An 8,959-nucleotide genomic window follows, 5' to 3' on the forward strand; every position below is an offset into this window, starting at 1 on the left:
AAAACAGGATTTTTTAGACAGCTCACTACAGAGGACTTTGGTCTGACAGGATCTCCCTCTTTTTTTTTTTTTTTTTTTTTTTTTTAATCTTCTGCATCTCACTAGTGTCATTTTCTGTTTGTGGCTTTAAGCTCACAAAGTGGCTTTATAAAGTCATGACTGTTTGTACTGTAGTATGCGTGTGACAGTGGTGTGACATTAAGGGCGTGGCCTAGTGAAGGATGTCAAGAATTTGATCCGGGTTGGCCGGATAGTCTGCGAAGGAGCGTCTGGGCGCTGTTGAAACGAAATCAAATTAAATTTTGGGGCTTCCTTTGTGGTAATGTAACTCTTCTTTTCGGCTGACAATGTCACGCATTTAAACTATATTGTTAGAATCACCATTCAAGCCCTTTACCCAGTTTGCCCCTTGGTCAAAAGACATGAGAATCTTTGTTTACTCGCGGTGCCTTCGAAGCTAAAAAAACCTGATTAGTAAAAAGATGTCGCGACTGATCCACTCAGCCTGGGGGGGGGGAGAAATCCAGCATCTGAAAGTAGCCTGATTAGACACCATGCGGAGCCCACAGAACCAGGAGATCCGCGTTGAGTGAAAGTGCGAATCAGGAAGTGATTCATCATGATAACCATGACAGAGACGGGTGCGCTTGTTCCCGCGCGAAGATGGATGGGTGACAGTTGTGCGCTGACATTTGGCCTCAAAATCAATCTTTGCCTTTGACTCGACCAATTCTGCAAGTATTTGACTTGTCTGCAATGCAAATGTCGCAAATGACGCGTTTCAATGATCTTACCTGAGCTTTGCTGTGAGGCCATGACAAGAATGATGCATGTGCGCGGGTTTTCCAGCTCCTCCACCCGCTCTACAGGGAATAATTCGGTGCAGCACGATACGCCGCAAAAGAATCAATGGACAGGGACTCCAGCTCATATTTCCTCGTTTTGTCAATTCCACTATTGCTTATGTAGGACAGCGCGAGTGTATAGATATTATTTTCAGTGTGTCAGTCCCCGGAAAGTAGAATTGGAGCTCGTCCAAGGAACAGATTGTCCCACTTTGACGCCCCGCAAAAAGTAGAGCGGCCAAGTTGTGTCCTCTATATGGCTCTCTTTCTCGGGCTCCTTACCCTTCAGCTTGGCCTCGCGCCGTCACTGACGAGGAGCAATCAAGAGCACTCCAGGCCCGCTCGATCGCCGCCCGGGCGCGGTGAGTCACTCGAGTGCCGGCCCGCTGTTTGTTTGATGGACGATGACGTCACAGGTGCTTGAGCGATTTCCGGTTGACACCGCGAGTACACGCCATGGGGAAAACGGCTTTGAATAATGACTTTTAGCCCTCGTTCCTTTCACCGTAGTTTGGATGCGTGAAAGCATCCGTATCGAAGATGACCAGCGTCTCAAAAAAAAAAAAAAACACCGTTTTCAAATTGCCTCCACCCAAAGACGGAGGAGCTCTCAGGAAGGGAGCACATTTTTATATCCAGCGCAAGCAGCCATATTTGGGTTTTTATCTCTTTAATATCGAAGAAAACAAAGCTAATCTGGCTTCTTGGTAATTACGTGGATGATTGCATTTGTCACCCCTGGATGTCCCGATCAAAATAAACATGCTGCATCTCCGCCGCGCTGCCCTCCAGCGCAGTCGGTCTTCCACATCCTCACCTCACCAAGGACGGTTATTTTTAGGAAAAAGGCTCACCTGCCAAGTGATACTCGGCTTGCCACACATATGAGAGAGAGAGGCTTGTACGCATCTGTCTTGTCCAAAAAATATTAAAAAAAATAAATAAATAAATAAAAAGAGGTGTGCATGAGCCCCATGGCAGGCCAGTCAGCCTGAGCTTGGCTGGCCGTCTCGTGTTGGTGAAAGTGGGCTATCTTTCCCTTCAGACTGGATATAATTGGGTCAGCTGGATAGGGCGCCAAGGGCCTAGTTCGGGCTAAACTTGGCTGAATGGGCTGAAGAGACCTCAATGTAGAACACAATTGAGGCTCACCGTACTATCCTGCTTACCGTTTGTCCAAATGCGTAATGCGTAAAACGGCTGCCCGCCACGCCGAGAGCCGAAGCAATATTTATTTTAATTTTATACATTAGACAGGGCTTTGGCCCGAGCACAAAATCTAAAAGAGGATCGGTTCCACCAAAAAAAAAAAAAAAAAAAAAAAAAAAGCATAACCGTGAATATAATTTAAGGCCTTGAAAGGGGGACACAGACAAGCTGATCAGACATGCGGGGCGATCGGAGCAGATTTTCTAAACAGCCACAAATGAAGGCTTGCGCAGTGACGGATTCACTTACCTCACAAGAACGGTAACAGTGAGTGACTAGATGTTAAAAGCTGTTCGACTCGGCCGGCAGACTGAGGACGGCGCCACAGTGGCTGTCAGGCCCCATTACGGTTTGCACATCTGCCGTGTAATGCGATGTCATGAACGCAAGAAAGCGTCGACCGCGCTTATCTGCGTCAGATTTTAGTCACCGCAGCGTTCGGCCAACAAACGCTCGCGTTTGCCACGCCAAAAAGTTTCTGTTAAAGTGAATCGAGGGAAGGGAAAAAGTGTGAATAAACAAATGTGGTCGCTACGGCTACTACATTCAGCTCCTCAACATGTTGAGGGAAGCCCGTCGCCATGGTAACACCGGGTGAAGCTAACATGAAGGCAGATACTGGACTGGATGTGGACAGCTTGTTCGTTCCACTGACATTAATCACAAGCATGCTTCCGTGGATTTGAAACCTATGATTATTGTTTCACCAAATATTTGCACTACTTGAAGCCTTTACAGAAAAGCTTTAAAGCGGAAGTCAACGCAAACATATTTTTTTCAAGAAGATGTTTTATGCAAGCCCACTAGTTGAAACAGGGCATTCTGATAAATATTTGCGTTTGTGGAATTAGTGTTAATCCACTCGTTTTTAGCCATCTCTGGGGGCGGCCATTTTGTCTTCTGTCGACTGAAAATGACATCGCAACTGCTCACAACGGCCGATCACGGCTCAGATTCAGAGAACAGGTCAGCTGTGATTGGTCGTGTCTTGAGAGGAAATGACACCTCGTAACGATCACAACTCTCTTGCAGCGAGCTGCTGTAAGCCACAACTCACGCACAGATGCTCACGCACAGACTGTATGATGACCCTTTACGAAACCAAATTTCTTTATATTCTCTTTTAGCACGTTCAATGATGAATGTTGTTGTTATACAATAATTATGCTATTTTTCTTTATTGGAAAATACATGCAGTGGTTAGGATAGGCTGCATTTTAATTCATTTCAATAGGGAAATTCCAGTGTTCTTTTCTGGTGCTCTAACCTTGAAATAAGAAGCCCTTTCAAAATGCACTTGACTTTTTTTTTTTTTTTATAGTCCAAACAGTGTCAGTAAAAAGCAAATCTGTAGCTTGTCTGCCTCAATTTAATGGTGGATGTGCAGTTTGCCTTTTTGTATGGCTGACAGATCTCCCCAGAGGGACTCAAGCCGTACGTGATGGAGGACGCAGGAACGGCAAGCGTCTTCCTTTGGTCTTAATGAGCGCAACAACGAGGCGCTCATGAGTTCATTAAAAATCACAGTGGAGGCAAATCCTTGTTTTAAAAGGTGAACCTATTCACAAAGGCGTTCTTTATGTGAATGGGTGTTTTGCTCTGATAGTGCTTCTTAGTAGCTCCATCCAGCTGTAGCCCACTTTAATCCCCCCGTGAGAGCGAGTGTGGGAGCATCTTGGCGTGATTTTTTTTTTTTTTTTTTTTTTTTGCATTTCTGCTTGACGGGGCTGCAGGTTGCTGCTAATAAGAGCATAGCTGGACTCTTCCACAGCAGTTAGCTGTCAGTGGAAATATTTGCTGGCCGCGTCTGTCCGCAGCATTGCTATTCCACATATGCTGAGCTGTCAGAACAGTTTTTTGACCCCTGCTGATGGAAAGACGCTTGAGCAGATAGCCTTGATATTCATCTGAAGGTGCATGTTACTAGCATGCTCGTCGACCACACTAATAAGATGATTCAAGGCTCTGGGGAAAATGACTGTCTTACTAGTATTTTTTTTCCCCCCCCCACACTATTCTATGTTTGGAAAGCCATGTAAGCATTTATTCGATAGCCTGTCATCCAAGTACTCGTATGCTCCTTTTGCTCACTGATAAGACAATTTCAGTGCATTAGTAGTATAATTTGGGTGCACCGGTACACTGTAAAAAAAAGACCATTTGTATTTTAAAACAGTCATTTTAGTTGGAACAACAACTTTAAAATATAAATTAATGACCTTTATGGTAACAATGTTATAGTTAGCAAAACAAAGCAAGTTTTTTGCCCTAAAACAATTTGCTTAGTAGTTTTTTACAATTCTAATGTTGGGGGGGCAGGGGGGGAGAATACAAGCTCTTATTTCTTTGTTGTTTACAGTTTGGAACTTGGGTTCGTACCTCGGTTTTGTGGTCACAGTTGTCAGTTTGGCTCGCAGCCATGCGCGGCGCCATCTTGGCTAGCATTAGCGCCACTGTACACAGTTAAGCCTCGTTAGTAAATGAGGAAAAACAGAGATGCGCATTCATTCCAACAGAACCGAAAGCTCTCCGCCCTCACTTACGAGTGAAGACAAAGAGTATACATACAAGTACATGAACTTCAAGTTGGCATATTGAAGAAACGCTCAAAGCGCTTTTAAAACCTGCCGCTCAGGAAGACGTCCCTCATCTGCATCTTTTTCGTTCCAAGCTTCTTAATCTTCCGCACAATTGTGCCACAATCTCATTGTCGTTTGCCATGAGACAAACGTTGCACATAATCACTCAGCTTGCTTTCTCAGCCATTGATAAAGTCGTCCCTTCCTTCCATTTAGATCAATTGCTGTGCGTGTTTGAAGAGGCCATTAATCTTGGCGGGCACGCTGCACTCGCAATTGCCCCGTTTGTTTATTTTTCTTTTCTTTCCGAATGAATCCCCAAGAGAAGCGCTTCTGCAAAGAAAAATGCTTTTGAAGCCAATTTTGCTTGCTGTGCATTCCAGCGTGTGGTCTTAGGAGGCTTTGCAAAGTCAATTAGATTGCACAATGCAGAGATGTTACACACTTTTCTGCCTATGTATGCACGTATGTTTGCATGTTGAGTATTGGGCCGCGCTGGGAAAACTAAAACATCAAGTCGTACAACCGCAAGGGGAATTAGGAGTATTATAGTAGAAAGGTCAAAAAAAAAAAAAAAAAAAAAAGATGAGCTCACTTGGCAAGCGGAATAAGATCATTGTTCCTGTATTTTGTCCTGATCTTGGAACTGTTTTATCCATTTGTACTCGATTTCACAGTGTCTGATGGTACTTTAAGGTTTCAGCGAAAAACAAACAAAGCTGGAAACATTATGAGAACAAAGTGGAAATGTAACACGTATAAAGTCACAATACTAGGGGAAAACATTTCGAACAACAAATACAAGTGTGTTTACGAGCGAAATCCAACAATAGATAATTACACTTTTTTTGTGCCCAATTTTCCCATCGCATTTCAATGGGCGTCACTTATACACAGGTTTGAACTATTTACGAGACGGCACTTATTTTGTCCATATTTAAAACGACATTTTTGTCATACATCTGGTTAGGAAATGTGCGGTCCTATGCGGGGCGATGAAAAATTGTGCCCCAAGGCATTTAAGTTGCGCCTCTCTCGTTTAGGCTATGGCGCACGCCTGCGTGGGCGTGGCTTGAAACAGATTAAACGCAGAATTTTTCGTATTTTCTGTCATTCAAAGATCTCCACCGAAAATTCACAGTAGTTAATATGAGCATAGCAGACATTCAAGAAAAAGGGCGGAACTTAATATCGTACGCGAGACGATATGTATCGTTATACCGCATAACTCGTAAATTGTACTATATTTTGAATCTTTCGTGTTTATTTGTTTCTATGCCATTCCCGTTGAAATATGTCTTTACCTGAAAAACGCTTTGCTGTGCCCCAAAAAATTGGGAACCGCCGTAGTGTCAATGATGTCACCCATTAAACAATTTAACTTTCGACTACACAAAACCTTTAGTTGTTCAACCCCTGCTTCGCCGCACATTAGCTTCACCCAAATACACAATAGTGTTGCAAGATATAACATATGCAATTGTAATTCATTTAAAAAAAAGTGATAAGTTACATGTAGTCCCACAGGATTTAATTATGGCCCAAAAACGGAATCTCATTTAGATTGATGAACTTGTTCACTCTGACTTCCCTCCATAGCAGGTAAGGGAATACTGTGAATTAGAAACAAGCAATCAAGTCCAACGCATTCATCAGTCTTGTTGTGGACGGCGTGCAATTAACAAAAGACTTTTCTTTGTGATAATTTAAAGTCTCTGCCCCACTTTACTTGCAGTGCCCACCTACATAAAACATGTGAATCAGCCCCCGGAGGACTCATTCTGCCTCCCGCTCGGTCACATATTCTAGCATCACTTTACACATCCATTAACGAAAGTCACACTTGAACACATTTGGGATCACTTCAGAATATAAATGAGATGTAAATAAATACCTTTCGCTCGGCTTGTGTTGGAGTTCAGGTCGCATCCGCAAAGATCGCCTTAACAAACCGCAAAGACAGCAAATTAAAAAAACAAATATCCAGTTGATTCGTTTCGGGAAAGCATGCACATTTTTGAGAGCGTCTCCCCCTTTTTCAAGCCTTCCGGTGAGTAAATGTGCATCGACGTGAAGCAGCCTGAGCTACTGTAGTGCAGTCTGTCTCGTTTTCACTCTCTCACACACGCGCACACACTCTCCCTCACACACACTTTCACCTCTTCAGTGACCCAGTATAGTGCTGGCTGGCTGGCACTCTCTTTCTCTCCTCCATGTACTGATGCGCCACCATCTAACTCTCATTATTTTGCTCATTATCTCAGTTACTGGATCAATCACACACACACCATCACGCGGTGTGAGTGCCATCTGATTTTTTATTTATACACTCAACACATAGATAGGGGTTTAGGGAAACTGCATGCCAATTTTGTTTGTTTTTTTCCTATTATTTCAGTAGCTAGTCTAATTGCAATTAGTTGATGTCATGTTGCTATTCAAGGAAGCAAGCAAATTTTATCTTGTGCTAAAAAACTGAACATTATAGTTTGGTTGTATTTCACTTTTGTGTTCAATACATGTGAATTGCATCTTTAAGAACTGTTTGTTTTTAAACGTCTTTTCAGCAAAATTGTATGTGCAACACATTTTATCAAATCAAGTAGTTGTTTGATTTTGGTATATTTACTGTATGTATAATTACAGGAATAAATCCTAAACTATGTCTTGTTTTTTATCAACACTTAGGCCTACTACGCTACTGTATTTCAATGTTAGTCATGAGATGGTACTTGGGAGTAAGAAGTTTGAGAACCAGTGGCTAATGAATATATTAAAAAAACTTAAAAATGCACAAAACATGGCATTATCTTAGTGAAGAAAAAAAACAGTCAAGCAAGTACTTCTACAAAATAAAACGACATATCTAAACAGAGGTACTTAATACGTGGATCAAACCAAAAATGTCTTTTAAAAACTAATAAAAGAAAAATATCACTGGACAGTATTGTGCTTTATATAAACTTCCAGCAATAGCATAATTTCCATAAAGGGTTGTAACATCGCAACGTTGATACGATTCACTACCCCTTTTATGGTGTTTTGAATTGTGTGATAACATTAAGCTTGCAGATTTTCATATAAAAAGGAAACGGGGCAAACCTGCTTTGAATAATGTTGTTATCGTTTGCTTTTTTGTATGTGAAGTGGAAAAATAGTGTTTTCGTGTGTGTGCGTGTGTATGTGTGTGTGTGTGGGGGGTGACATCAGATTTTGTTTCAAGGCCATTATCAGCCAGCTGTAGCTTTAAGAAGGCGAATGAAAGCCACCCTTATGATTACTTAACGCTTGGTTTTAGAGCTTATCAAAGGGAGAAGGACCGGGAGAGCGGGAAGGGGAAGCTGCAGAAAATGCATTAACTGGCCCAAAAGTACACTTGTGCGTGCATGAAACCTGTAATATGCAGCCTCTTAAGGGCAGCAGAACGTCTACGTGTTGACCCTACAGAAGAGCACGAGTGGCTTTTCGCTTTTAATGGTTGTACTTATTCTTTGGGTCTATTACACACACATTTTATTCTCACCTTCTGCTGCCTTGGCTGCCTTCCTGTGTTGACCCCTCCTAATAAAAAACAAAACATGGACAGTAAATATGGGAGCGTAACATAACATTTTAATGTGGGTATAGTTGATTTAAAAATGGCTATAGGCTGGCAATAATTGCGCTAAGCTAGGCTAAAACAACTGTTAGTTGGCAAGGAAAGTAGCATTAGCCGTTTTATCATGAACCTATTCTTTTACCAGTAATCAATCATAATGAGGTTAAAACACATAATACATGTACGCAAATAGTTACATTATTGTTCATGTTCTTTCTCTCATTCGCCTGAACATCGAATCGTAGCACTTCCTGGTCCAGTTGGCCAATCAGAAGAGAAGAAGTCCAAACTGTTCAGAGAAGGCGGGAATCTGGAACGTACCAAGTAACTGTTAGAATGGAGGGCGTTTCAATGTTACGGAAATGAAGTCTGTCTAATAATGTTCTGCCTTTTATTCTGCCTTCATTCTTGGACAAAAATGTACTATATTTCAGAACTTTTTTCATATCAGAAGTTCTTAAAGTGCGGTAACAGTACTATTAGTGGTATACGGGCTCCCTCTAGTGGTACCTTGAATGAAACATTGAAATATATCAAACTGCGCATAATGGTACAGTAGTATAAACTTTTAGAACCATTTTTTTTCCTATATTGAAAGACAGTATTCACAACATTTTTTTCTGAATTATGGTCAATATTGATTTGTGTTGAAATATATATGAAATATTTAGTTTTATAAATGTGCATTTTGGGGGGTATTTTGGTAAATCCTCACAGACTACGTCCAA

At 41.8% G+C, this 8,959-nt stretch overlaps 1 protein-coding gene across 1 annotated transcript in view; it reads right to left on the reverse strand.

Annotated features, from left to right (window-relative positions):
* LOC147128883 (SH3 and multiple ankyrin repeat domains protein 1-like) overlaps nt 1–8,508 on the reverse strand; it is a 36,285-nt gene extending 27,777 nt beyond the window's left edge. Inside the window, 3 exon segments of the mRNA XM_086017026.1 lie at nt 6,528–6,575; nt 8,157–8,194; nt 8,459–8,508. The gene's annotated coding sequence lies outside the window, so the exon portion shown is untranslated.
* Between the last annotated feature and the right edge of the window lie 451 nt (nt 8,509–8,959).

Source organism: Filicampus tigris, chromosome 19 (assembly GCF_054856515.1).
Source record: "Filicampus tigris isolate MCC_2025a chromosome 19, RoL_Ftig_1.0, whole genome shotgun sequence".
NCBI lineage: Eukaryota > Metazoa > Chordata > Actinopteri > Syngnathiformes > Syngnathidae > Filicampus > Filicampus tigris.